This window comes from Schistocerca cancellata, chromosome 4 (genome assembly GCF_023864275.1).
Source record: "Schistocerca cancellata isolate TAMUIC-IGC-003103 chromosome 4, iqSchCanc2.1, whole genome shotgun sequence".
Classification (NCBI taxonomy): Eukaryota; Metazoa; Arthropoda; class Insecta; order Orthoptera; family Acrididae; genus Schistocerca; species Schistocerca cancellata.
In genome coordinates, this window is record NC_064629.1 from 7,936,594 (window position 1) to 7,962,202 (window position 25,609).

General features: G+C 54.0%; 22 non-coding genes and 1 pseudogene across 22 annotated transcripts; all 23 read right to left on the bottom strand.

Moving 5' to 3' along the window:
• Nucleotides 1-506: 506 nt before the first annotated feature.
• On the bottom strand, nt 507-625 carry LOC126186374 (5S ribosomal RNA). Its single transcript, XR_007537470.1, has one exon. It is a non-coding gene; the product is annotated as a 5S ribosomal RNA (ribosomal RNA).
• Nucleotides 626-1,442: 817 nt separating this feature from the next.
• LOC126186303 (5S ribosomal RNA) lies at nt 1,443-1,561 on the bottom strand. The gene has a single exon (XR_007537401.1). It is a non-coding gene; the product is annotated as a 5S ribosomal RNA (ribosomal RNA).
• Nucleotides 1,562-2,387: 826 nt separating this feature from the next.
• On the bottom strand, nt 2,388-2,506 carry LOC126186467 (5S ribosomal RNA). Its single transcript, XR_007537559.1, has one exon. It is a non-coding gene; the product is annotated as a 5S ribosomal RNA (ribosomal RNA).
• An 807-nt stretch (nt 2,507-3,313) lies between these two features.
• LOC126186153 (5S ribosomal RNA) lies at nt 3,314-3,432 on the bottom strand. The gene has a single exon (XR_007537254.1). It is a non-coding gene; the product is annotated as a 5S ribosomal RNA (ribosomal RNA).
• Nucleotides 3,433-4,249: 817 nt separating this feature from the next.
• LOC126186383 (5S ribosomal RNA) lies at nt 4,250-4,368 on the bottom strand. Its single transcript, XR_007537478.1, has one exon. It is a non-coding gene; the product is annotated as a 5S ribosomal RNA (ribosomal RNA).
• An 827-nt stretch (nt 4,369-5,195) lies between these two features.
• LOC126185519 (5S ribosomal RNA) lies at nt 5,196-5,314 on the bottom strand. Its single transcript, XR_007537191.1, has one exon. It is a non-coding gene; the product is annotated as a 5S ribosomal RNA (ribosomal RNA).
• Nucleotides 5,315-6,142: 828 nt separating this feature from the next.
• On the bottom strand, nt 6,143-6,261 carry LOC126186635 (5S ribosomal RNA). The gene has a single exon (XR_007537699.1). It is a non-coding gene; the product is annotated as a 5S ribosomal RNA (ribosomal RNA).
• Nucleotides 6,262-7,088: 827 nt separating this feature from the next.
• LOC126186414 (5S ribosomal RNA) lies at nt 7,089-7,207 on the bottom strand. The gene has a single exon (XR_007537508.1). It is a non-coding gene; the product is annotated as a 5S ribosomal RNA (ribosomal RNA).
• Nucleotides 7,208-8,035: 828 nt separating this feature from the next.
• On the bottom strand, nt 8,036-8,154 carry LOC126186154 (5S ribosomal RNA). Its single transcript, XR_007537255.1, has one exon. It is a non-coding gene; the product is annotated as a 5S ribosomal RNA (ribosomal RNA).
• An 828-nt stretch (nt 8,155-8,982) lies between these two features.
• Nucleotides 8,983-9,101, bottom strand: LOC126186155 (5S ribosomal RNA). Its single transcript, XR_007537256.1, has one exon. It is a non-coding gene; the product is annotated as a 5S ribosomal RNA (ribosomal RNA).
• An 827-nt stretch (nt 9,102-9,928) lies between these two features.
• Nucleotides 9,929-10,047, bottom strand: LOC126186498 (5S ribosomal RNA). Its single transcript, XR_007537589.1, has one exon. It is a non-coding gene; the product is annotated as a 5S ribosomal RNA (ribosomal RNA).
• Nucleotides 10,048-10,875: 828 nt separating this feature from the next.
• Nucleotides 10,876-10,994, bottom strand: LOC126186156 (5S ribosomal RNA). The gene has a single exon (XR_007537257.1). It is a non-coding gene; the product is annotated as a 5S ribosomal RNA (ribosomal RNA).
• An 817-nt stretch (nt 10,995-11,811) lies between these two features.
• Nucleotides 11,812-11,930, bottom strand: LOC126185233 (5S ribosomal RNA). The gene has a single exon (XR_007536995.1). It is a non-coding gene; the product is annotated as a 5S ribosomal RNA (ribosomal RNA).
• An 833-nt stretch (nt 11,931-12,763) lies between these two features.
• On the bottom strand, nt 12,764-12,882 carry LOC126186475 (5S ribosomal RNA). The gene has a single exon (XR_007537567.1). It is a non-coding gene; the product is annotated as a 5S ribosomal RNA (ribosomal RNA).
• Nucleotides 12,883-13,709: 827 nt separating this feature from the next.
• On the bottom strand, nt 13,710-13,828 carry LOC126185364 (5S ribosomal RNA). Its single transcript, XR_007537122.1, has one exon. It is a non-coding gene; the product is annotated as a 5S ribosomal RNA (ribosomal RNA).
• An 833-nt stretch (nt 13,829-14,661) lies between these two features.
• On the bottom strand, nt 14,662-14,780 carry LOC126186304 (5S ribosomal RNA). Its single transcript, XR_007537402.1, has one exon. It is a non-coding gene; the product is annotated as a 5S ribosomal RNA (ribosomal RNA).
• Nucleotides 14,781-15,618: 838 nt separating this feature from the next.
• On the bottom strand, nt 15,619-15,737 carry LOC126185338 (5S ribosomal RNA). The gene has a single exon (XR_007537098.1). It is a non-coding gene; the product is annotated as a 5S ribosomal RNA (ribosomal RNA).
• Nucleotides 15,738-16,569: 832 nt separating this feature from the next.
• Nucleotides 16,570-16,688, bottom strand: LOC126185429 (5S ribosomal RNA; annotated as a pseudogene).
• An 832-nt stretch (nt 16,689-17,520) lies between these two features.
• LOC126186624 (5S ribosomal RNA) lies at nt 17,521-17,639 on the bottom strand. The gene has a single exon (XR_007537688.1). It is a non-coding gene; the product is annotated as a 5S ribosomal RNA (ribosomal RNA).
• An 828-nt stretch (nt 17,640-18,467) lies between these two features.
• On the bottom strand, nt 18,468-18,586 carry LOC126186157 (5S ribosomal RNA). The gene has a single exon (XR_007537258.1). It is a non-coding gene; the product is annotated as a 5S ribosomal RNA (ribosomal RNA).
• Nucleotides 18,587-19,413: 827 nt separating this feature from the next.
• LOC126186519 (5S ribosomal RNA) lies at nt 19,414-19,532 on the bottom strand. Its single transcript, XR_007537609.1, has one exon. It is a non-coding gene; the product is annotated as a 5S ribosomal RNA (ribosomal RNA).
• Nucleotides 19,533-20,360: 828 nt separating this feature from the next.
• LOC126186375 (5S ribosomal RNA) lies at nt 20,361-20,479 on the bottom strand. Its single transcript, XR_007537471.1, has one exon. It is a non-coding gene; the product is annotated as a 5S ribosomal RNA (ribosomal RNA).
• Nucleotides 20,480-21,307: 828 nt separating this feature from the next.
• Nucleotides 21,308-21,426, bottom strand: LOC126185247 (5S ribosomal RNA). The gene has a single exon (XR_007537009.1). It is a non-coding gene; the product is annotated as a 5S ribosomal RNA (ribosomal RNA).
• Between the last annotated feature and the right edge of the window lie 4,183 nt (nt 21,427-25,609).

The following is a 25,609-nucleotide window of genomic DNA, read 5'->3' on the forward strand; positions in this document are numbered from 1 at the left end:
CGCCACTGGTAGCGATGTGGGCTTCCTCGCCTCGCCTCGCCTCGCCTCGCCTCACACCAGGTGTCTGCGTAGTTTGCAGTGCATTCGCACCATTCCTATCCCTGTCCCTGTCCTCGTCCCAACTTGTCCCGACTTTGCTCGACTGCCGCTCGCTGCCGCTCGGGTCGTGGTCCATATGACAGCGCAAGCACGACAAACGTCTGCGGGACGAGACGAGACGACTAAGGAATACATTCGTGGTTACAAATCAAATTTGGAACTCTACACTCCTACACAACAATAGGCGGTGACGTATTTCAGAAATCACCTGCCGATTCGTACTGTTTTGTCGTTTTCAAAGTCTTCTTGGCCATACTTGGTTAGCACATTCTCCCTCAAACTTAGTTAATTACTGCATTTTCGTACCATTACAGTAGTTCAAAAAGGCTTAAGGAAGCATCTTTGTCACAACAGAAAGGTAGTTTGAAAATTGGGCTGGCGACATAACAAAAAAACAAAAGGAAGGGAGCCAACAGCACCCGGGTTTCCCAGGCGGTCACCCATCCAAGTACTAGCCGGGCCCGATGATGCTTAACTTCGGTGATCGGACGAGAACTGGTGTATTCATCATGGTATGGCCGTTGGCGCTCATCTAATGTAGGAGCACGGCAGAATTCGCGTTCGGCTTTTCTCCCAACACACAAAATGTTAGTTTTCGCCCGCATTTGACGAAAGCGCTTCCTTCCGCAACCGCCAGTTCCTCGAGGACGGCGCGGGGAGTCGTGCCCGGCGTCCCAGCAGAGCGACGGCCGAATTGGCGGGCGCACCGCCGCGTGTGTGAGACGCACTGCTGCTCGTTGCACCCCCTGTCATTCGCTGGGCGCGTGCAGCCTTCGACACTAGCGGAGGACGCATCTTGTCCCTGGTGTTCAGCGGAGGGCCTGTGCGGGGTGTGGCAGTGTCGTGCTGGAGGGCGCCACTGGTAGCGATGTGGGCTTCCTCGCCTCGCCTCGCCTCGCCTCACACCAGGTGTCTGCGTAATTTGCAGTGCATTCGCACCATTCCTATCCCTGTCCCTGTCCCCGTCCCGACTTGTCCCGACTTTGCTCGACTGCCGCTCGCTGCCGCTCGGGTCGTGGTCCATATGACAGCGCAAGCACGACAAACGTCTGCGGGACGAGACGAGACGACTAAGGAATACATTCGTGGTTACAAATCAAATTTGGAACTCTACACTCCTACACAACAATAGGCGGTGACGTATTTCAGAAATCACCTGCCGATTCGTACTGTTTTGTCGTTTTCAAAGTCTTCTTGGCCATACTTGGTTAGCACATTCTCCCTCAAACTGAGTTAATTACTGCATTTTCGTACCATTACAGTAGTTTAGTAGTATCTTTGTCACAACAGAAAGATAGTTTGAAAATTGGGCTGGCGACATAACAAAAAAACAAAAGGAAGGGAGCCAACAGCACCAGGGATTCCCAGGCGGTCACCCATCCAAGTACTAGCCGGGCCCGATGATGCTTAACTTCGGTAATCGGACGAGAACCGGTGTATTCATCATGGTATGGCCGTTGGCGCTCATCTAATGTAGGAGCACGGCAGAATTCGCGTTCGGCTTTTCTCCCAACACACAAAATGTTAGTTTTCGGCCGCATTTGACGAAAGCGCTTCCTTCCGCAACCGCCAGTTCCTCGAGGACGGCGCGGGGAGGCGCGCCCGGCGTCCCAGCAGAGCGACGGCCGAATTGGCGGGCGCACCGCCGCGTGTGTGAGACGCACTGCTGCTCGTTGCACCCCCTGTCATTCGCTGGGCGCGTGCAGCCTTCGACACTAGCGGAGGACGCATCTTGTCCCTGGTGTTCAGCGGAGGGCCTGTGCGGGGTGTGGCAGTGTCGTGCTGGAGGGCCCACTGGTAGCGATGTGGGCTTCCTCGCCTCGCCTCGCCTCGCCTCACACCAGGTGTCTGCGTAGTTTGCAGTGCATTCGCACCATTCCTATCCCTGTCCCTGTCCCCGTCACGACTTGTCCCGACTTTGCTCGACTGCCGCTCGCTGCCGCTCGGGTCGTGGTCCATATGACAGCGCAAGCACGACAAACGTCTGCGTGACGAGACGAGACGACTAAGGAATACATTCGTGGTTACAAATCAAATTTGGAACTCTACACTCCTACACAACAATAGGCGGTGACGTATTTCAGAAATCACCTGCCGATTCGTACTGTTTTGTCGTTTTCAAAGTCTTCTTGGCAAACTTGGTTAGCACATTCTCCCTCAAACTGAGTTAATTACTGCATTTTCGTACCATTACAGTAGTTTAAAAGGCTTAAGGAAGCATCTTTGTCACAACAGAAAGGTAGTTTGAAAATTGGGCTGGCGACATAACAAAAAAACAAAAGGAAGGGAGCCAACAGCACCTGGGTTTCCCAGGCGGTCACCCATCCAAGTACCAGCCGGGCCCGATGATGCTTAACTTCGGTGATCGGACGAGAACCGGTGTATTCATCATGGTATGGCCGTTGGTGCTCATCTAATGTAGGAGCACGGCAGAATTCGTGTTCGGCTTTCCTCCCTACACACAAAATGTTAGTTTTCGGCCGCATTTGACGAAAGCGCTTCCTTCCGCAACCGCCAGTTCCTCGAGGACGGCGCGGGGAGGCGCGCCCGGCGTCCCAGCAGAGCGACGGCCGAATTGGCGGGCGCACCGCCGCGTGTGTGAGACGCACTGCTGCTCGTTGCACCCCCTGTCATTCGCTGGGCGCGTGCAGCCTTGGACACTAGCGGAGGACGCATCTTGTCCCTGGTGTTCAGCGGAGGGCCTGTGCGGGGTGTGGCAGTGTCGTGCTGGAGGGCGCCACTGGTAGCGATGTGGGCTTCCTCGCCTCGCCTCACACCAGGTGTCTGCGTAGTTTGCAGTGCATTCGCACCATTCCTATCCCTGTCCCTGTCCCCGTCCCGACTTGTCCCGACTTTGCTCGACTGCCGCTCGCTGCCGCTCGGGTCGTGGTCCATATGACAGCGCAAGCACGACAAACGTCTGCGGGACGAGACGAGACGACTAAGGAATACATTCGTGGTTACAAATCAAATTTGGAACTCTACACTCCTACACAACAATAGGCGGTGACGTATTTCAGAAATCACCTGCCGATTCGTACTGTTTTGTCGTTTTCAAAGTCTTCTTGGCCATACTTGGTTAGCACATTCTCCCTCAAACTGAGTTAATTACTGCATTTTCGTACCATTACAGTAGTTTAGTAGTATCTTTGTCACAACAGAAAGGTAGTTTGAAAATTGGGCTGGCGACATAACAAAAAATCAAAAGGAAGGGAGCCAACAGCACCCGGGTTTCCCAGGCGGTCACCCATCCAAGTACTAGCCGGGCCCGATGATGCTTAACTTCGGTGATCGGACGAGAACCGGTGTATTCATCATGGTATGGCCGTTGGCGCTCATCTAATGTAGGAGCACGGCAGAATTCGTGTTCGGCTTTTCTCCCAACACACAACATGTTAGTTTTCGGCCGCATTTGACGAAAGCGCTTCCTTCCGCAACCGCCAGTTCCTCGAGGACGGCGCGGGGAGTCGTGCCCGGCGTCCCAGCAGAGCGACGGCCGAATTGGCGGGCGCACCGCCGCGTGTGTGAGACGCACTGCTGCTCGTTGCACCCCCTGTCATTCGCTGGGCGCGTGCAGCCTTCGACACTAGCGGAGGACGCATCTTGTCCCTGGTGTTCAGCGGAGGGCCTGTGCGGGGTGTGGCAGTGTCGTGCTGGAGGGCGCCACTGGTAGCGATGTGGGCTTCCTCGCCTCGCCTCGCCTCGCCTCACGCCAGGTGTCTGCGTAGTTTGCAGTGCATTCGCACCATTCCTATCCGTGTCCCTGTCCCCGTCCCGACTTGTCCCGACTTTGCTCGACTGCCGCTCGCTGCCGCTCGGGTCGTGGTCCATATGACAGCGCAAGCACGACAAACGTCTGCGGGACGAGACGAGACGACTAAGGAATACATTCGTGGTTACAAATCAAATTTGGAACTCTACACTCCTACACAACAATAGGCGGTGACGTATTTCAGAAATCACCTGCCGATTCGTACTGCTTTGTCGTTTTCAAAGTCTTCTTGGCCATACTTGGTTAGCACATTCTCCCTCAAACTGAGTTAATTACTGCATTTTCGTACCATTACAGTAGTTTAGTAGTATCTTTGTCACAACAGAAAGGTAGTTTGAAAATTGGGCTGGCGACATAACAAAAAAACAAAGGGAAGGGAGCCAACAGCACCCGGGATTCCCAGGCGGTCACCCATCCAAGTACTAGCCGGGCCCGATGATGCTTAACTTCGGTAATCGGACGAGAACCGGTGTATTCATCATGGTATGGCCGTTGGCGCTCATCTAATGTAGGAGCACGGCAGAATTCGCGTTCGGCTTTTCTCCCAACACACAAAATGTTAGTTTTCGGCCGCATTTGACGAAAGCGCTTCCTTCCGCAACCGCCAGTTCCTCGAGGACGGCGCGGGGAGGCGTGCCCGGCGTTCCAGCAGAGCGACGGCCGAATTGGCGGGCGCACCGCCGCGTGTGTGAGACGCACTGCTGCTCGTTGCACCCCCTGTCATTCGCTGGGCGCGTGCAGTCTTCGACACTAGCGGAGGACGCATCTTGTCCCTGGTGTTCAGCGGAGGGCCTGTGCGGGGTGTGGCAGTGTCGTGCTGGAGGGCGCCACTGGTAGCGATGTGGGCTTCATCGCCTCGCCTCGCCTCGCCTCACACCAGGTGTCTGCGTAGTTTGCAGTGCATTCGCACCATTCCTATCCCTGTCCCTGTCCCCGTCCCGACTTGTCCCGACTTTGCTCGACTGCCGCTCGCTGCCGCTCGGGTCGTGGTCCATATGACAGCGCAAGCACGACAAACGTCTGCGGGACGAGACGAGACGACTAAGGAATACATTCGTGGTTACAAATCAAATTTGGAACTCTACACTCCTACACAACAATAGGCGGTGACGTATTTCAGAAATCACCTGCCGATTCGTACTGTTTTGTCGTTTTCAAAGTCTTCTTGGCAAACTTGGTTAGCACATTCTCCCTCAAACTGAGTTAATTACTGCATTTTCGTACCATTACAGTAGTTTAAAAGGCTTAAGGAAGCATCTTTGTCACAACAGAAAGGTAGTTTGAAAATTGGGCTGGCGACATAACAAAAAAACAAAAGGAAGGGAGCCAACAGCACCTGGGTTTCCCAGGCGGTCACCCATCCAAGTACTAGCCGGGCCCGATGATGCTTAACTTCGGTGATCGGACGAGAACCGGTGTATTCATCATGGTATGGCCGTTGGCGCTCATCTAATGTAGGAGCACGGCAGAATTCGTGTTCGGCTTTTCTCCCAACACACAAAATGTTAGTTTTCGGCCGCATTTGACGAAAGCGCTTCCTTCCGCAACCGCCAGTTCCTCGAGGACGGCGCGGGGAGGCGCGCCCGGCGTCCCAGCAGAGCGACGGCCGAATTGGCGGGCGCACCGCCGCGTGTGTGAGACGCACTGCTGCTCGTTGCACCCCCTGTCATTCGCTGGGCGCGTGCAGCCTTCGACACTAGCGGAGGACGCATCTTGTCCCTGGTGTTCAGCGGAGGGCCTGTGCGGGGTGTGGCAGTGTCGTGCTGGAGGGCGCCACTGGTAGCGATGTGGGCTTCCTCGCCTCGCCTCGCCTCGCCTCACACCAGGTGTCTGCGTAGTTTGCAGTGCATTCGCACCATTCCTATCCCTGTCCCTGTCCCCGTCCCGACTTGTCCCGACTTTGCTCGACTGCCGCTCGCTGCCGCTCGGGTCGTGGTCCATATGACAGCGCAAGCACGACAAACGTCTGCGGGACGAGACGAGACGACTAAGGAATACATTCGTGGTTACAAATCAAATTTGGAACTCTACACTCCTACATAACAATAGGCGGTGACGTATTTCAGAAATCACCTGCCGATTCGTACTGTTTTGTCGTTTTCAAAGTCTTCTTGGCCATACTTGGTTAGCACATTCTCCCTCAAACTGAGTTAATTACTGCATTTTCGTACCATTACAGTAGCTTAAAAGGCTTAAGGAAGCATCTTTGTCACAACAGAAAGGTAGTTTGAAAATTGGGCTGGCGACATAACAAAAAAACAAAAGGAAGGCAGCCAACAGCACCCGGGTTTCCCAGGCGGTCACCCATCCAAGTACTAGCCGGGCCCGATGAGGCTTAACTTCGGTGATCGGACGAGAACTGGTGTATTCATCATGGTATGGCCGTTGGCGCTCATCTAATGTAGGAGCACGGCAGAATTCGCGTTCGGCTTCTCCCCCAACACACAAAATGTTAGTTTTCGGCCGCATTTGACGAAAGCGCTTCCTTCCGCAACCGCCAGTTCCTCGAGGACGGCGCGGGGAGTCGTGCCCGGCGTCCCAGCAGAGCGACGGCCGAATTGGCGGGCGCACCGCCGCGTGTGTGAGACGCACTGCTGCTCGTTGCACCCCCTGTCATTCGCTGGGCGCGTGCAGCCTTCGACACTAGCGGAGGACGCATCTTGTCCCTGGTGTTCAGCGGATGGCCTGTGCGGGGTGTGGCAGTGTCGTGCTGGAGGGCGCCACTGGTAGCGATGTGGGCTTCCTCGCCTCGCCTCGCCTCGCCTCGCCTCGCCTCACACCAGGTGTCTGCGTAGTTTGCAGTGCATTCGCACCATTCCTATCCCTGTCCCTGTCCCCGTCCCGACTTGTCCCGACTTTGCTCGACTGCCGCTCGCTGCCGCTCGGGTCGTGGTCCATATGACAGCGCAAGCACGACAAACAGCTGCGGGACGAGACGAGACGACTAAGGAATACATTCGTGGTTACAAATCAAATTTGGAACTCTACACTCCTACACAACAATAGGCGGTGACGTATTTCAGAAATCACCTGCCGATTCGTACTGTTTTGTCGTTTTCAAAGTCTTCTTGGCCATACTTGATTAGCACATTCTCCCTCAAACTGAGTTAATTACTGCATTTTCGTACCATTACATTAGTTTAGTAGTATCTTTGTCACAACAGAAAGGTAGTTTGAAAATTGGGCTGGCGACATAACAAAAAAACAAAAGGAAGGGAGCCAACAGCACCCGGGTTTCCCAGGCGGTCACCCATCCAAGTACTAGCCGGGCCCGATGATGCTTAACTTCGGTGATCGGACGAGAACCGGTGTATTCATCATGGTATGGCCGTTGCCGCTCATCTAATGTAGGAGCACGGCAGAATTCGCGTTCGGCTTTTCTCCCAACACACAAAATGTTAGTTTTCGGCCGCATTTGACGAAAGCGCTTCCTTCCGCAACCGCCAGTTCCTCGAGGACGGCGCGGGGAGGCGCGCCCGGCGTCCCAGCAGAGCGACGGCCGAATTGGCGGGCGCACCGCCGCGTGTGTGAGACGCACTGCTGCTCGTTGCACCCCCTGTCATTCGCTGGGCGCGTGCAGCCTTGGACACTAGCGGAGGACGCATCTTGTCCCTGGTGTTCAGCGGAGGGCCTGTGCGGGGTGTGGCAGTGTCGTGCTGGAGGGCGCCACTGGTAGCGATGTGGGCTTCCTCGCCTCGCCTCACCTCGCCTCACACCAGGTGTCTGCGTAGTTTGCAGTGCATTCGCATCATTCCTATCCGTGTCCCTGTCCCCGTCCCGACTTGTCCCGACTTTGCTCGACTGCCGCTCGCTGCCGCTCGGGTCGTGGTCCATATGACAGCGCAAGCATGACAAACGTCTGCGGGACGAGACGAGACGACTAAGGAATACATTCGTGGTTACAAATCAAATTTGGAACTCTACACTCCTACACAACAATAGGCGGTGACGTATTTCAGAAATCACCTGCCGATTCGTACTGTTTTGTCGTTTTCAAAGTCTTCTTGGTCATACTTGGTTAGCACATTCTCCCTCAAACTGAGTTAATTACTGCATTTTCGTACCATTACAGTAGTTTAAAAGGCTTAAGGAAGCATCTTTGTCACAACAGAAAGGTAGTTTGAAAATTGGGCTGGCGACATAACAAAAAAACAAAAGGAAGGGAGCCAACAGCACCCGGGTTTCCCAGGCGGTCACCCATCCAAGTACTAGCCGGGCCCGATGATGCTTAACTTCGGTGATCGGACGAGAACCGGTGTATTCATCATGGTATGGCCGTTGGCGCTCATCTAATGTAGGAGCACGGCAGAATTCGCGTTCGGCTTTTCTCCCAACACACAAAATGTTAGTTTTTGGCCGCATTTGACGAAAGCGCTTCCTTCCGCAACCGCCAGTTCCTCGAGAACGGCGCGGGGAGGCGCGACCGGCGTCCCAGCAGAGCGACGGCCGAATTGGCGGGCGCACCGCCGCGTGTGTGAGACGCACTGCTGCTCGTTGCACCCCCTGTCATTCGCTGGGCGCGTGCAGCCTTCGACACTAGCGGAGGACGCATCTTGTCCCTGGTGTTCAGCGGAGGGCCTGTGCGGGGTGTGGCAGTGTCGTGCTGGAGGGCGCCACTGGTAGCGATGTGGGCTTCCTCGCCTCGCCTCGCCTCGCCTCACACCAGGTGTCTGCGTAGTTTGCAGTGCATTCGCACCATTCCTATCCCTGTCCCTGTCCCCGTCCCGACTTGTCCCGACTTTGCTCGACTGCCGCTCGCTGCCGCTCGGGTCGTGGTCCATATGACAGCGCATGCACGACAAACGTCTGCGGGACGAGACGAGACGACTAAGGAATACATTCGTGGTTACAAATCAAATTTGGAACTCTACACTCCTACACAACAATAGGCGGTGACGTATTTCAGAAATCACCTGCCGATTCGTACTGTTTTGTCGTTTTCAAAGTCTTCTTGGCCATACTTGGTTAGCACATTCTCCCTCAAACTGAGTTAATTACTGCATTTTCGTACCATTACAGTAGTTTAAAAGGCTTAAGGAAGCATCTTTGTCACAACAGAAAGGTAGTTTGAAAATTGGGCTGGCGACATAACAAAAAACCAAAAGGAAGGGAGCCAACAGCACCCGGGTTTCCCAGGCGGTCACCCATCCAAGTACTAGCCGGGCCCGATGATGCTTAACTTCGGTGATCGGACGAGAACCGGTGTATTCATCATGGTATGGCCGTTGGCGCTCATCTAATGTAGGAGGACGGCATACTTCGCGTTCGGCTTTTCTCCCAACACACAAAATGTTAGTTTTCGGCCGCATTTGACGAAAGCGCTTCCTTCCGCAACCGCCAGTTCCTCGAGGACGGCGCGGGGAGTCGTGCCCGGCGTCCCATCAGAGCGACGGCCGAATTGGCGGGCGCACCGCCGCGTGTGTGAGACGCACTGCTGCTCGTTGCACCCCCTGTCATTCGCTGGGCGCGTGCAGCCTTCGACACTAGCGGAGGACGCATCTTGTCCCTGGTGTTCAGCGGAGGGCCTGTGCGGGGTGTGGCAGTGTCGTACTGGAGGGCGCCACTGGTAGCGATGTGGGCTTCCTCGCCTCGCCTCGCCTCGCCTCGCCTAGCCTCACACCAGGTGTCTGCGTAGTTTGCAGTGCATTCGCACCATTCCTATCCGTGTCCCTGTCCCCGTCCCGACTTGTCCCGACTTTGCTCGACTGCCGCTCGCTGCCGCTCGGGTCGTGGTCCATATGACAGCGCAAGCACGACAAACGTCTGCGAGACGAGACGAGACGACTAAGGAATACATTCGTGGTTACAAATCAAATTTGGAACTCTACACTCCTACACAACAATAGGCGGTGACGTATTTCAGAAATCACCTGCCGATTCGTACTGTTTTGTCGTTTTCAAAGTCTTCTTGGCCATACTTGGTTAGCACATTCTCCCTCAAACTGAGTTAATTACTGCATTTTCGTACCATTACAGTAGTTTAGTAGTATCTTTGTCACAACAGAAGGGTAGTTTGAAAATTGGGCTGGCGACATAACAAAAAAACAAAAGGAAGGGAGCCAACAGCACCCGGGTTTCCCAGGCGGTCACCCATCCAAGTACTAGCCGGGCCCGATGATGCTTAACTTCGGTGATCGGACGAGAACCGGTCTATTCATCATGGTATGGCCGTTGGCGCTCATCTAATGTAGGAGCACGGCAGACTTCGCGTTCGGCTTTTCTCCCAACACACAAAATGTTAGTTTTCGGCCGCATTTGACGAAAGCGCTTCCTTCCGCAACTGCCAGTTCCTCGAGGACGGCGCGGGGAGGCGCGCCCGGCGTCCCAGCAGAGCGACGGCCGAATTGGCGGGCGCACCGCCGCGTGTGTGAGACGCACTGCTGCTCGTTGCACCCCCTGTCATTCGCTGGGCGCGTGCAGCCTTCGACACTAGCGGAGGACGCATCTTGTCCCTGGTGTTCAGCGGAGGGCCTGTGCGGGGTGTGGCAGTGTCGTGCTGGAGGGCGCCACTGGTAGCGATGTGGGCTTCCTCGCCTCGCCTCACCTCGCCTCACACCAGGTGTCTGCGTAGTTTGCAGTGCATTCGCATCATTCCTATCCGTGTCCCTGTCCCCGTCCCGACTTGTCCCGACTTTGCTCGACTGCCGCTCGCTGCCGCTCGGGTAGTGGTCCATATGACAGCGCAAGCATGACAAACGTCTGCGGGACGAGACGAGACGACTAAGGAATACATTCGTGGTTACAAATCAAATTTGGAACTCTACACTCCTACACAACAATAGGCGGTGACGTATTTCAGAAATCACCTGCCGATTCGTACTGTTTTGTCGTTTTCAAAGTCTTCTTGGTCATACTTGGTTAGCACATTCTCCCTCAAACTGAGTTAATTACTGCATTTTCGTACCATTACAGTAGTTTAAAAGGCTTAAGGAAGCATCTTTGTCACAACAGAAAGGTAGTTTGAAAATTGGGCTGGCGACATAACAAAAAAACAAAAGGAAGGGAGCCAACAGCACCCGGGTTTCCCAGGCGGTCACCCATCCAAGTACTAGCCGGGCCCGATGATGCTTAACTTCGGTGATCGGACGAGAACCGGTGTATTCATCATGGTATGGCCGTTGGCGCTCATCTAATGTAGGAGCACGGCAGAATTCGCGTTCGGCTTTTCTCCCAACACACAAAATGTTAGTTTTTGGCCGCATTTGACGAAAGCGCTTCCTTTCGCAACCGCCAGTTCCTCGAGGACGGCGCGGGGAGGCGCGACCGGCGTCCCAGCAGAGCGACGGCCGAATTGGCGGGCGCACCGCCGCGTGTGTGAGACGCACTGCTGCTCGTTGCACCCCCTGTCATTCGCTGGGCGCGTGCAGCCTTCGACACTAGCGGAGGACGCATCTTGTCCCTGGTGTTCAGCGGAGGGCCTGTGCGGGGTGTGGCAGTGTCGTGCTGGAGGGCGCCACTGGTAGCGATGTGGGCTTCCTCGCCTCGCCTCGCCTCGCCTCACACCAGGTGTCTGCGTAGTTTGCAGTGCATTCGCACCATTCCTATCCGTGTCCCTGTCCCCGTCCCGACTTGTCCCGACTTTGCTCGACTGCCGCTCGCTGCCGCTCGGGTCGTGGTCCATATGACAGCGCATGCACGACAAACGTCTGCGGGACGAGACGAGACGACTAAGGAATACATTCGTGGTTACAAATCAAATTTGGAACTCTACACTCCTACACAACAATAGGCGGTGACGTATTTCAGAAATCACCTGCCGATTCGTACTGTTTTGTCGTTTTCAAAGTCTTCTTGGCCATACTTGGTTAGCACATTCTCCCTCAAACTGAGTTAATTACTGCATTTTCGTACCATTACAGTAGTTGAGTAGTATCTTTGTCACAACAGAAAGGTAGTTTGAAAATTGGGCTGGCGACATAACAAAAAAACAAAAGGAAGGGAGCCAACAGCACCCGGGTTTCCCAGGCGGTCACCCATCCAAGTACTAGCCGGGCCCGATGATGCTTAACTTCGGTAATCGGACGAGAACCGGTGTATTTATCATGGTATGGCCGTTGGCGCTCATCTAATGTAGGAGCACGGCAGAATTCGCGTTCGGCTTTTCTCCCAACACACAAATTGTTAGTTTCCGGCCGCATTTGACGAAAGCGCTTCCTTCCGCAACCGCCAGTTCCTCGAGGACGGCGCGGGGAGGCGTGCCCGGCGTTCCAGCAGAGCGACGGCCGAATTGGCGCTCGCACCGCCGCGTGTGTGAGACGCACTGCTGCTCGTTGCACTCCCTGTCATTCGCTGGGCGCGTGCAGCCTTCGACACTAGCGGAGGACGCATCTTGTCCCTGGTGCTCAGCGGAGGGCCTGTGCGGGGTGTGGCAGTGTCGTGCTGGAGGGCGCCACTGGTAGCGATGTGGGCTTCCTCGCCTCGCCTCGCCTTGCCTCGCCTCACACCAGGTGTCTGCGTAGTTTGCAGTGCATTCGCACCATTACTATCCCTGTCCCTGTCCCCGTCCCGACTTGTCCCGACTTTGCTCGACTGCCGCTCGCTGCCGCTCGGGTCGTGGTCCATATGACAGCGCAAGCACGACAAACGTCTGCGGGACGAGACGAGACGACTAAGGAATACATTCGTGGTTACAAATCAAATTTGGAACTCTACACTCCTACACAACGATAGGCGGTGACGTATTTCAGAAATCACCTGCCGATTCGTACTGTTTTGTCATTTTCAAAGTCTTCTTGGCCATACTTGGTTAGCACATTCTCCCTCAAACTGAGTTAATTACTGCATTTTCGTACCATTACAGTAGTTTAAAAGGCTTAAGGAAGCATCTTTGTCACAACAGAAAGGTAGTTTGAAAATTGGGCTGGCGACATAACAAAAAAACAAAAGGAAGGGAGCCAACAGCACCCGGGTTTCCCAGGCGGTCACCCATCCAAGTACTAGCCGGGCTCGATGATGCTTAACTTCGGTGATCGGACGAGAACCGGTGTATTCATCATGGTATGGCCGTTGGCGCTCATCTAATGTAGGAGCACGGCAGACTTCGCGTTCGGCTTTTCTCCCAACACACAAAATGTTAGTTTTCGGCCGCATTTGACGAAAGCGCTTCCTTCCGCAACCGCCAGTTCCTCGAGGACGGCGCGGGGAGGCGCGCCCGGCGTCCCAGCAGAGCGACGGCCGAATTGGCGGGCGCACCGCCGCGTGTGTGAGACGCACTGCTGCTCGTTGCACCCCCTGTCATTCGCTGGGCGCGTGCAGCCTTCGACACTAGCGGAGGACGCATCTTGTCCCTGGTGTTCAGCGGAGGGCCTGTGCGGGGTGTGGCAGTGTCGTGCTGGAGGGCGCCACTGGTAGCGATGTGGGCTTCCTCGCCTCGCCTCGCCTCGCCTCGCCTAGCCTCACACCACGTGTCTGCGTAATTTGCAGTGCATTCGCACCATTCCTATCCCTGTCCCTGTCCCCGTCCCGACTTGTCCCGACTTTGCTCGACTGCCGCTCGCTGCCGCTCGGGTCGTGGTCCATATGACAGCGCAAGCACGACAAACGTCTGCGGGACGAGACGAGACGACTAAGGAATACATTCGTGGTTACAAATCAAATTTGGAACTCTACACTCCTACACAACAATAGGCGGTGACGTATTTCAGAAATCACCTGCCGATTCGTACTGTTTTGTCGTTTTCAAAGTCTTCTTGGCCATACTTGGTTAGCACATTCTCCCTCAAACTGAGTTAATTACTGCATTTTCGTACCATTACAGTAGTTTAGTAGTATCTTTGTCACAACAGAAAGGTAGTTTGAAAATTGGGCTGGCGACATAACAAAAAAACAAAAGGAAGGGAGCCAACAGCACCCGGGTTTCCCAGGCGGTCACCCATCCAAGTACTAGCCGGGCCCGATGATGCTTAACTTCGGTAATCGGACGAGAATCGGTGTATTTATCATGGTATGGCCGTTGGCGCTCATCTAATGTAGGAGCACGGCAGAATTCGCGTTCGGCTTTTCTCCCAACACACAAAATGTTAGTTTCCGGCCGCATTTGACGAAAGCGCTTCCTTCCGCAACCGCCAGTTCCTCGAGGACGGCGCGGGGAGGCGTGCCCGGCGTTCCAGCAGAGCGACGGCCGAATTGGCGCTCGCACCGCCGCGTGTGTGAGACGCACTGCTGCTCGTTGCACTCCTTGTCATTCGCTGGGCGCGTGCAGCCTTCGACACTAGCGGAGGACGCATCTTGTCCCTGGTGCTCAGCGGAGGGCCTGTGCGGGGTGTGGCAGTGTCGTGCTGGAGGGCGCCACTGGTAGCGATGTGGGCTTCCTCGCCTCGCCTCGCCTTGCCTCGCCTCACACCAGGTGTCTGCGTAGTTTGCAGTGCATTCGCACCATTCCTATCCGTGTCCCTGTCCCCGTCCCGACTTGTCCCGACTTTGCTCGACTGCCGCTCGCTGCCGCTCGTGTCGTGGTCCATATGACAGCGCAAGCACGACAAACGTCTGCGGGACGAGACGAGACGACTAAGGAATACATTCGTGGTTACAAATCAAATTTGGAACTCTACACTCCTACACATCAATAGGTGGTGACGTATTTCAGAAATCACCTGCCGATTCGTACTGTTTTGTCGTTTTCAAAGTCTTCTTGGCCATACTTGGTTAGCACATTCTCCCTCAAACTGAGTTAATTACTGCATTTTCGTACCATTACAGTAGTTTAAAAGGCTTAAGGAAGCATCTTTGTCACAACAGAAAGGTAGTTTGAAAATTGGGCTGGCGACATAACAAAAAAACAAAAGGAAGGTAGCCAACAGCACCCGGGTTTCCCAGGCGGTCACCCATCCAAGTACTAGCCGGGCCCAATGATGGTTAACTTCGGTGATCGGACGAGAACCGGTGTATTCATCATGGTATGGCCGTTGGCGCTCATCTAATGTAGGAGCACGGCAGAATTCGCGTTCGGCTTTTCTCCCAACACACAAAATGTTAGATTTCGGCCGCTTTTGACGAAAGCGCTTCCTTCCGCAACCGCCAGTTCCTCGAGGACGGCGCGGGGAGGCGCGCCCGGCGTCCCAGCAGAGCGACGGCCGAATTGGCGGGCGCACCGCCGCGTGTGTGAGACGCACTGCTGCTCGTTGCACCCCCTGTCATTCGCTGGGCGCGTGCAGCCTTCGACACTAGCGGAGGACGCATCTTGTCCCTGGTGTTCAGCGGAGGGCCTGTGCGGGGTGTGGCAGTGTCGTGCTGGAGGGCGCCACTGGTAGCGATGTGGGCTTCCTCGCCTCGCCTCGCCTCGCCTCGCCTAGCCTCACACCAGGTGTCTGCGTAATTTGCAGTGCATTCGCACCATTCCTATCCCTGTCCCTGTCCCCGTCCCGACTTGTCCCGACTTTGCTCGACTGCCGCTAGCTGCCGCTCGGGTCGTGGTCCATATGACAGCGCAAGCACGACAAACGTCTGCGGGACGAGACGAGACGACTAAGGAATACATTCGTGGTTACAAATCAAATTTGGAACTCTACACTCCTACACAACAATAGGCGGTGACGTATTTCAGAAATCACCTGCCGATTCGTACTGTTTTGTCGTTTTCAAAGTCTTCTTGGCCATACTTGGTTAGCACATTCTCCCTCAAACTGAGTTAATTACTGCATTTTCGTACCATTACAGTAGTTTAAAAGGCTTAAGGAAGCATCTTTGTCACAACAGAAAGGTAGTTTGAAAATTGGGCTGGCGACATAACAAAAAAACAAAAGGAAGGGAGCCAACAGCACCCGGGTTTCCCAGGCGGTCACCCATCCAAGTACTAGCCGGGCCCGATGATGCTTAACTTCGGTAATCGGACGAGAACCGGTGTATTTATCATGGTATGGCCGTTGCCGCTCATCTAATGTAGGAGCACGGCAGAATTCGCGTTCGCCTTTTCTCCCAACACACAAAATGTTAGTTTTCGGCCGCATTTGACGAAAGCGCTTCCTTCCGCAACCGCCAGTTCCTCGAGGACGGCGCGGGGAGGCGTGCCCGGCGTTCCAGCAGAGCGACGGCCGAATTGGCGCTCGCACAGCCGCGTGTGTGAGACGCACTGCTGCTCGTTGCACTCCCTGTCATTCGCTGGGCGCGTGCAGCCTTCGACACTAGCGGAGGACGCATCTTGTCCCTGGTGCTCAGCGGAGGGCCTGTGCGGGGTGTGGCAGTGTCGTGCTGGAGGGCGCCACTGGTAGCGATGTGGGCTTCCTCGCCTCGCCTCGCCTCGCCTCGCCTCACACCAGGTGTCTGCGTAGTTTGCAGTGCATTCGCACCATTCCTATCCCTGTCCCTGTCCCCGTCCCGACTTGCCCGACTTTGCTCGACTGCCGCTCGCTGCCGCTCGGGTCGTGGTCCATATGACAGCGCAAGCACGACAAACGTCTGCGGGACGAGACGAGACGACTAAGGAATACATTCGTGGTTACAAATCAAATTTGGAACTCTACACTCCTACACAACAATAGGCGGTGACGTATTTCAGAAATCACCTGCCGATTCGTACTGTTTTGTCGTTTTCAAAGTCTTCTTGGCCATACTTGGTTAGCACATTCTCCCTCAAACTGAGTTAATTACTGCATTTTCGTACCATTACAGTAGTTTAAAAGGCTTAAGGAAGCATCTTTGTCACAACAGAAAGGTAGTTTGAAAATTGGGCTGGCGACATAACAAAAAAACAAAAGGAAGGGAGCCAAGTGCACCCGGGTTTCCCAGGCGGTCACCCTTCCAAGTACTAGCCGGGACCGATGATTCTTAACTTCGGTGATCGGACGAGAACCGGTGTATTCATCATGGTATGGCCGTTGGCGTTCATCTAATGTAGGAGCACGGCAGACTTTGCGTTCGGCTTTTCTCCCAACACACAATATGTTAGTTTTCGGCCGCATTTGACGAAAGCGCTTCCTTCCGCAACCGCCAGTTCCTCGAGGACGGCGCGGGGAGGCGCGCCCGGGGTCCCAGCAGAGCGACGGCCGAATTGGCGGGCGCACCGCCGCGAGTGTGAGACACACTGTTGCTCGTTGCACCCCTGTCATTCGATGGGCGCGTGCAGCCTTCGACACTAGCGGAGGACGCATCTTGTCCCTGGTGTTCAGCGGAGGGCCTGTGCGGGGTGTGGCAGTGTCGTGCTGGAGGGCGCCACTGGTAGCGATGTGGGCTTCCTCGCCTCGCCTCGCCTCGCCTCGCCTCACACCAGGTGTCTGCGTAGTTTGCAGTGCATTCGCACCATTCCTATCCCTGTCCCTGTCCCCGTCCCGACTTGTCCCGACTTTGCTCGACTGCCGCTCGCTGCCGCTCGGGTCGTGGTCCATATGACAGCGCAAGCACGACAAACGTCTGCGGGACGAGACGAGACGACTAAGGAATACATTCGTGGTTACAAATCAAATTTGGAACTCTACACTCCTACACAACAATAGGCGGTGACGTATTTCAGAAATCACCTGCCGATTCGTACTGTTTTGTCGTTTTCAAAGTCTTCTTGGCCATACTTGGTTAGCACATTCTCCCTCAAACTGAGTTAATTGCTGCATTTTCGTACCATTACAGTAGTTTAAAATGCTTAAGGAAGCATCTTTGTCACAACAGAAAGGTAGTTTGAAAATTGGGCTGGCGACATAACAAAAAAACAAAAGGAAGGGAGCCAACAGCACCCGGGTTTCCCAGGCGGTCACCCATCCAAGTACTAGCGGGGCCCGATGATGCTTAACTTCGGTGATCGGACGAGAACCGGTGTATTCATCATGGTATGGCCGTTGGCGCTCATCTAATGTAGGAGCACGGCAGAATTCGCGTTCGGCTTTTCTCCCAACACACAAAATGTTAGTTTTCGGCCGCATTTGACGAAAGCACTTCCTTCCGCAACCGCCAGTTCCTCGAGGACGGCGCGGGGAGACGTGCCCGGCGTCCCAGCAGAGCGACGGCCGAATTGGCGGGCGCACCGCCGCGTGTGTGAGACGCACTGCTGCTCGTTGCACCCCCTGTCATTCGCTGGGCGCGTGCAGCCTTCGACACTAGCGGAGGACGCATCTTGTCCCTGGTGTTCAGCGGAAGGCCTGTGCGGGGTGTGGCAGTGTCGTGCTGGAGGGCGCCACTGGTAGCGATGTGGGCTTCCTCGCCTCGCCTCGCCTCGCCTCACACCAGGTGTCTGCGTAGTTTGCAGTGCATTCGCACCATTCCTATCCCTGTCCCTGTCCCCGTCCCGACTTGTCCCGACTTTGCTCGACTGCCGCTAGCTGCCGCTCGTGTCGTGGTCCATATGACAGCGCAAGCACGACAAACGTCTGCGGGACGAGACGAGACGACTAAGGAATACATTCGTGGTTACAAATCAAATTTGGAACTCTACACTCCTACACAACAATAGGCGGTGACGTATTTCAGAAATCACCTGCCGATTCGTACTGTTTTGTCGTTTTCAAAGTCTTCTTGGCCATACTTGGTTAGCACATTCTCCCTCAAACTGAGTTAATTACTGCATTTTCGTACCATTACAGTAGTTTAAAAGGCTTAAGGAAGCATCTTTGTCACAACAGAAAGGTAGTTTGAAAATTGGGCTGGCGACATAACAAAAAAACAAAAGGAAGGGAGCCAACAGCACCCGGGTTTCCCAGGCGGTCACCCATCCAAGTACTAGCCGGGCCCGATGATGCTTAACTTCGGTGATCGGACGAGAACCGGTGTATTCATCATGGTATGGCCGTTGGCGCTCATCTAATGTAGGAGCACGGCAGAATTCGCGTTCGGCTTTTCTCCCAACACACAAAATGTTAGTTTTCGGCCGCATTTGACGAAAGCGCTTCCTTCCGCAACCGCCAGTTCCTCGAGGACGGCGCGGGGAGGCGCGCCCGGCGTCCCAGCAGAGCGACGGCCGAATTGGCGGGCGCACCGCCGCGAGTGTGAGACGCACTGCTGCTCGTTGCACCCCCTGTCATTCGCTGAGCGCGTGCAGCCTTCGACACTAGCGGAGGACGCATCTTGTCCCTGGTGTTCAGCGGAGGGCCTGTGCGGGGTGTGGCAGTGTCGTGCTGGAGGGCGCCACTGGTAGCGATGTGGGCTTCCTCGCCTCGCCTCGCCTCGCCTCACACCAGGTGTCTGCGTAGTTTGCAGTGCATTCGCACCATTCCTATCCCTGTCCCTGTCCCCGTCCCGACTTGTCCCGACTTTGCTCGACTGCCGCTCGCTGCCGCTCGGGTCGTGGTCCATATGACAGCGCAAGCACGACAAACGTCTGCGGGACGAGACGAGACGACTAAGGAATACATTCGTGGTTACAAATCAAATTTGGAACTCTACACTCCTACACAACAATAGGCGGTGACGTATTTCAGAAATCACCTGCCGATTCGTACTGTTTTGTCGTTTTCAAAGTCTTCTTGGCAAACTTGGTTAGCACATTCTCCCTCAAACTGAGTTAATTACTGCATTTTCGTACCATTACAGTAGTTTAAAAGGCTTAAGGAAGCATCTTTGTCACAACAGAAAGGTAGTTTGAAAATTGGGCTGGCGACATAACAAAAAACCAGAAGGAAGGGAGCCAACAGCACCCGGGTTTCCCAGGCGGTCACCCATCCAAGTACTAGCCGGGCCCGATGACGCTTAACTTTGGTGATCGGACGAGAACCTGTGTATTCATCATGGTATGGCCGTTGGCGCTCATCTAATGTAGGAGCACGGCAGAATTCGCGTTCGGCTTTTCTCCCAACACACAAAATGTTAGTTTTCGGCCGCATTTGACGAAAGCGCTTCCTTCCGCAACCGCCAGTTCCTCGAGGACGGCGCGGGGAGGCGCGCCCGGCGTCCCAGCAGAGCGACGGCCGAATTGGCGGGCGCACCGCCGCGTGTGTGAGACGCACTGCTGCTCGTTGCACCCCCTGTCATTCGCTGGGCGCGTACAGCCTTCGACACTAGCGGAGGACGCATCTTGTCCCTGGTGTTCAGCGGAGGGCCTGTGCGGGGTGTGGCAGTGTCGTGCTGGAGGGCGCCACTGGTAGCGATGTGGGCTTCCTCGCCTCGCCTCGCCTCGCCTCACACCAGGTGTCTGCGTAGTTTGCAGTGCATTCGCACCATTCCTATCCCTGTCCCTGTCCCCGTCCCGACTTGTCCCGACTTTGCTCGACTGCCGCTCGCTGCCGCTCGGGTCGTGGTCCATATGACAGCGCAAGCACGACAAACGTCTGCGGGACGAGACGAGACGACTAAGGAATACATTCGTGGTTACAAATCAAATTTGGAACTCTACACTCCTACACAACAATAGGCGGTGACGTATTTCAGAAATCACCTGCCGATTCGTACTGTTTTGTCGTTTTCAAAGTCTTCTTGGCCATACTTGGTTAGCACATTCTCCCTCAAACTGAGTTAATTACTGCATTTTCGTACCATTACAGTAGTTTAAAAGGCTTAAGGAAGCATCTTTGTCACAACAGAAAGGTAGTTTGAAAATTGGGCTGGCGACATAACAAAAAAACAAAAGGAAGGGAGCCAACAGCACCCGGGTTTCCCAGGCAGTCACCCATCCAAGTACTAGCCGGGCCCGATGATGCTTAACTTCGGTGATCGGACGAGAACCGGTGTATTCATCATGGTATGGCCGTTGGCGCTCATCTAATGTAGGAGCACGGCAGAATTCGCGTTCGGCTTTTCTCCCAACACACAAAATGTTAGTTTTCGGCCGCATTTAACGAAAGCGCTTCCTTCCGCAACCGCCAGTTCCTCGAGGACGGCGCGGGGAGGCGCGCCCGGCGTCCCAGCAGAGCGACGGCCGAATTGGCGGGCGCACCGCCGCGTGTGTGAGACGCACTGCTGCTCGTTGCACCCCCTGTCATTCGCTGGGCGCGTACAGCCTTCGACACTAGCGGAGGACGCATCTTGGCCCTGGTGTTCAGCGGAGGGCCTGTGCGGGGTGTGGCAGTGTCGTGCTGGAGGGCGCCACTGGTAGCGATGTGGGCTTCCTCGCCTCGCCTCGCCTCGCCTCACACCAGGTGTCTGCGTAGTTTGCAGTGCATTCGCACCATTCCTATCCCTGTCCCTGTCCCCGTCCCGACTTGTCCCGACTTTGCTCGACTGCCGCTCGCTGCCGCTCGGGTCGTGGTCCATATGACAGCGCAAGCACGACAAACGTCTGCGGGACGAGACGAGACGACTAAGGAATACATTCGTGGTTACAAATCAAATTTGGAACTCTACACTCCTACACAACAATAGGCGGTGACGTATTTCAGAAATCACCTGCCGATTCGTACTGTTTTGTCGTCTTCAAAGTCTTCTTGGCCATACTTGGTTAGCACATTCTCCCTCAAACTGAGTTAATTACTGCATTTTCGTACCATTACAGTAGTTTAAAAGGCTTAAGGAAGCATCTTTGTCACAACAGAAAGGTAGTTTGAAAATTGGGCTGGCGACATAACAAAAAAACAAAAGGAAGGGAGCCAACAGCACCCGGGTTGCCCAGGCGGTCACCCATCCAAGTACTAGCCGGGCCCGATGATGCTTAACTTTGGTGATCGGACGAGAACCGGTGTATTCATCATGGTATGGCCGTTGGCGCTCATCTAATGTAGGAGCACGGCAGAATTCGCGTTCGGCTTTTCTCCCAACACACACAATGTTAGTTTTCGGCCGCATTTGACGAAAGCGCTTCCTTCCGCAACCGCCAGTTCCTCGAGGACGGCGCGGGGAGGCGCGCCCGGCGTCCCAGCAGAGCGACGGCGGAATTGGCGGGTGCACCGCCGCGTGTGTGAGACGCACTGCTGCTCGTTGCACCCCCTGTCATTCGCTGGGCGCGTACAGCCTTCGACACTAGCGGAGGACGCATCTTGTCCCTGGTGTTCAGCGGAGGGCCTGTGCGGGGTGTGGCAGTGTCGTGCTGGAGGGCGCCACTGGTAGCGATGTGGGCTTCCTCGCCTCGCCTCGCCTCGCCTCACACCAGGTGTCTGCGTAGTTTGCAGTGCATTCGCACCATTCCTATCCCTGTCCCTGTCCCCGTCCCAACTTGTCCCGACTTTGCTCGACTGCCGCTCGCTGCCGCTCAGGTCGAGGTCCATATGACAGCGCAAGCACGACAAACGGCTGCGGGACGAGACGAGACGGGACGACTAAGGAATACATTCGTGGTTACAAATCAAATTTGGAACTCTACACTCCTACACAACAATAGGCGGTGACGTATTTCAGAAATCACCTGCCGATTCGTACTGTTTTTTCGTTTTCAAAGTCTTCTTGGCCATACTTGGTTAGCACATTCTCCCTCAAACTGAGTTAATTACTGCATTTTCGTACCATTACAGTAGTTTAAAAGGCTTAAGGAAGCATCTTTGTCACAACAGAAAGGTAGTTTGAAAATTGGGCTGGCGACATAACAAAAAAACAAAAGGAAGGGAGCCAACAGCACCCGGGTTTCCCAGGCGGTCACCCATCCAAGTACTAGCCGGGCCCGATGATTCTTAACTTCGGTGATCGGACGAGAACTTTTTTTTTTTTTTTTTTTTTTTTGAGAGTATTTTTTTTTTTCAACTAAATATACTTCATTGTAAGAGCAGGCCAGGGTGGCGGTGGAGGCAGAGTGGGCGGGGGTCGCAATCCGAGGCCCGGCCACAGTGTCTCCCTCGCCCTCCCAACCCAAGAAACAGGGAATAACGGAAAAGGTGGTGTATTGTACTCTCTTTATTTTTTTTTTTTTTTTTTGTGTGAGATCAGCATTTTTCTTATTGGTTTCTTTTTTTTTTCTTTATTTTTTTTTTATTTATTTATTATTTTTTTTTTTTTTTTTTTTTTTTTTTGTTGAGATCCTTTAGGAGAACAAAGGTCCATTGTGGCCAGCGGAAACATGTCCAAAACGATGTGAGAAAGGAATACCATCCGCTGAAGGTGTGGATATAACGTGAGGAAGGAAGAACGCAAACGCGAAACACAAATAAAAAACCATTCTAGAAGGACAATGACCACAAGTCAGCAGCGGAGGCCTCCCGCCGCAAGAGAAAAGCAAAAGTAAAGAGACTCTCAAAGAAAATTTAAAAATAAAAAACACACACGAACGAGCACACTATACGTGCCAAATATGTCCGGCGCACGGTAAAGGTGAATTCTACACAATTCCGGCAGCAGCAAACATATTTCGTCTTCTCGATAAGCTGGATTTCCGTGCCCAAGAGGCAACCGTTTCAACACAAAATATCTTTAAGCACCGTCTCACAGTTCAGGGACAAGGCAATTGACAGTCCTGCAATAGTCACAAAAATTTAGGAAAAGTCAGCAATTAGGGAACAAATCGTCAAATCCAGGAGAGAAAAAAAAAAAAAACCAATATGGCAATCCTAAGGACAACCTCCCAAAATGGCGGAAGATTTGTCGAGCCGGTGAGACAAATTAACTGTCATACATCAAGAATAGAACAATGATATCATTCCGCACATTCCACCAAAAGGAACAGTGGAATGGAAAGTACATAATCATGGCAGGAGAGAAATATGTAATTTGGTAAAGGCGGTCCGTAGAGGTACATCTAAAAATCGGGCATAATTGGAAACATACTGCGGGTTACGTTTCTCCCGCCCATAGTAGTCCCAAAGATACGTCAAAAACTGCAAGCGATCCATGAGTCGAAGAGAAAAAATCGCATGTGCAGCATGCGCAGCGATCCACACGGTAGCGTTTCTCTTGGTGGCAGGATACGGCCGCCAGTCGGGAACCAGGATATACAAAGGCTGTATGGCACGCGGGGTAGTCCGATTGATCAATGCCAACATCTCACGGGTGGCATCCCATACCTCTTGAAACTGGGGGCACACAAAACGGTGTTCGATCGTGTCCTCAGCCGCGCACCGCCCGCAGAGGCCACTCGGGAGGAGATTGATTGCGTGGAGTTTCGCATTCGTGGCAACGGTGCGATTCACAACTTTATACCAGGTGGCCCGAACATCGGATGTCAACAATTTACTGGAAATGTTGGACCACACCGTCCGCCAATCGCATTGCGGCAGCCTCAACTCCCATTTGTTAGTCGGCAGAGTTCCGCGGAGGGCCTCTGCGATCGCGCTGACGCTACCCCTGCGCCGGTCGTCGCCTATCAGATAGCTAGTGTGGAGGAAATACTGGCGAACGAAATTCAATCTGTACGGGATAGCCTGGACAGAGACAGGCGCGCGGAGAGAAGCAGGGCGGTAAAGGTCGAAGAGTACCGACGTGGGGCTAAGCCCCGCATTGGCTATTACACGGTTGGTTCGGTGGAGCAAAAGGGCAGCACACTTTGAAGGAAAATCAACCATACCGACGCCGCCCCTGTCCGGCGGGAGCGTGCAAATATTGTAGGCGACTTTAAAGATTTCGCCTCGCCAGACCAACCAAGAAACAGCATGCTTGATTGCCCGTTCAATCTCCTTCGGCACCGGCAAAACTTGAGCCAAGTACCAGGCCTTGGCCAACACCTGGGTATTTACAACCGAAGCTCTATCCAGCAAAGACAAATTTCGTTTGGCGGCAGCCTGAGTCGCCGCTCGTACAGAATATAACACCGCGCGCCAATTTATCACCGCCATTTGTTGTACATTGGCAGTCATCTGGATCCCGAGAATCTTATGTCGCAACCTTACGGTATACCAATCACGACGGACAGCCCTCATGGTCGCAGTAAGCGGCAGTAAGATGGACTTACGGGGGTTCACAACCGCACCCGATGCCGTTTCAAATTGGTGAAGAATGAGGCGGAGCGTATCAATATCATCGGGACGTTGGATAAAAACACCCAAGTCGTCCGCATACGCCCGACAGACAAGCGAACCCGTACCAAACGGGACACCGTGGCAAACATTTGTTATCTTACGGATCAGAGGATCCAACGCTAAAACGAATAATCCCATGGAAAGTGGGCACCCTTGGCGGACGGATCTGTTCATCCTGAGGACATCACCGGCCTGGCCATGAAAAAGGATTCTGGATGTAGCCGATTTCAGAAGGTTAGATATCACATGCGTGAATGTTAAACCAAATCCAAACTTAGACATGACCCGCCGCAAGTACTCGTGACTAATTCTATCAAACGCGTTATGAAAATCAATGGAAAGTATCGCAGCCCGGCCGCCACGGCGTGACGAGGCAGAAGCGATACACTCACGATACGCGAGTACAGCGTCATAAATATTCCGTCCAGGTACGGCACACGATTGAGAAGGACTAATGACGGTCTTCAACGCCGGCCGCAAACGGTGGGAAAAGCAGCGTGCTATGATTTTATAATCGGCGTTTAAGAGTGTGATCGGCCGTAAAGTCACCGCACTTGGGATGCCAGTGGTTTTCGGGATGAGGACGACGAGACCCTCTAAAAATTCTTCCGGCACATCGAGACCATTATGTATTTCATTCACCATGGCAACAAAAGTATCAGTTAAAAGACCGGAAAATTTCACATAAAATTCCACAGGAATGCCGTCATGGCCAGGGGCCTTTCCCTTCGGGCTAGCCTTAACGGCGGCAGAAACATCAGCAGCTGTAAAACGCTCATTTAAAAGAAGTCTATCCTGACGCGTTAAAATAGAAGGCAGGTCGTGTAAAAACATCTGCAAGGAGGCTTCATTCAAAGGTTGAGATTGAAAGAGATTAGAGTAGTGATCGTAAATTTCGTCCTGAATCACCCGGCAATCTGAAGTCCTAAGACCGTCACGCGTCATCCAGTCGGTGAATAAAAGTTTTTCACGCCGCAGACGGGCCCGTCGTAAATGATACAATGAAAGCGGT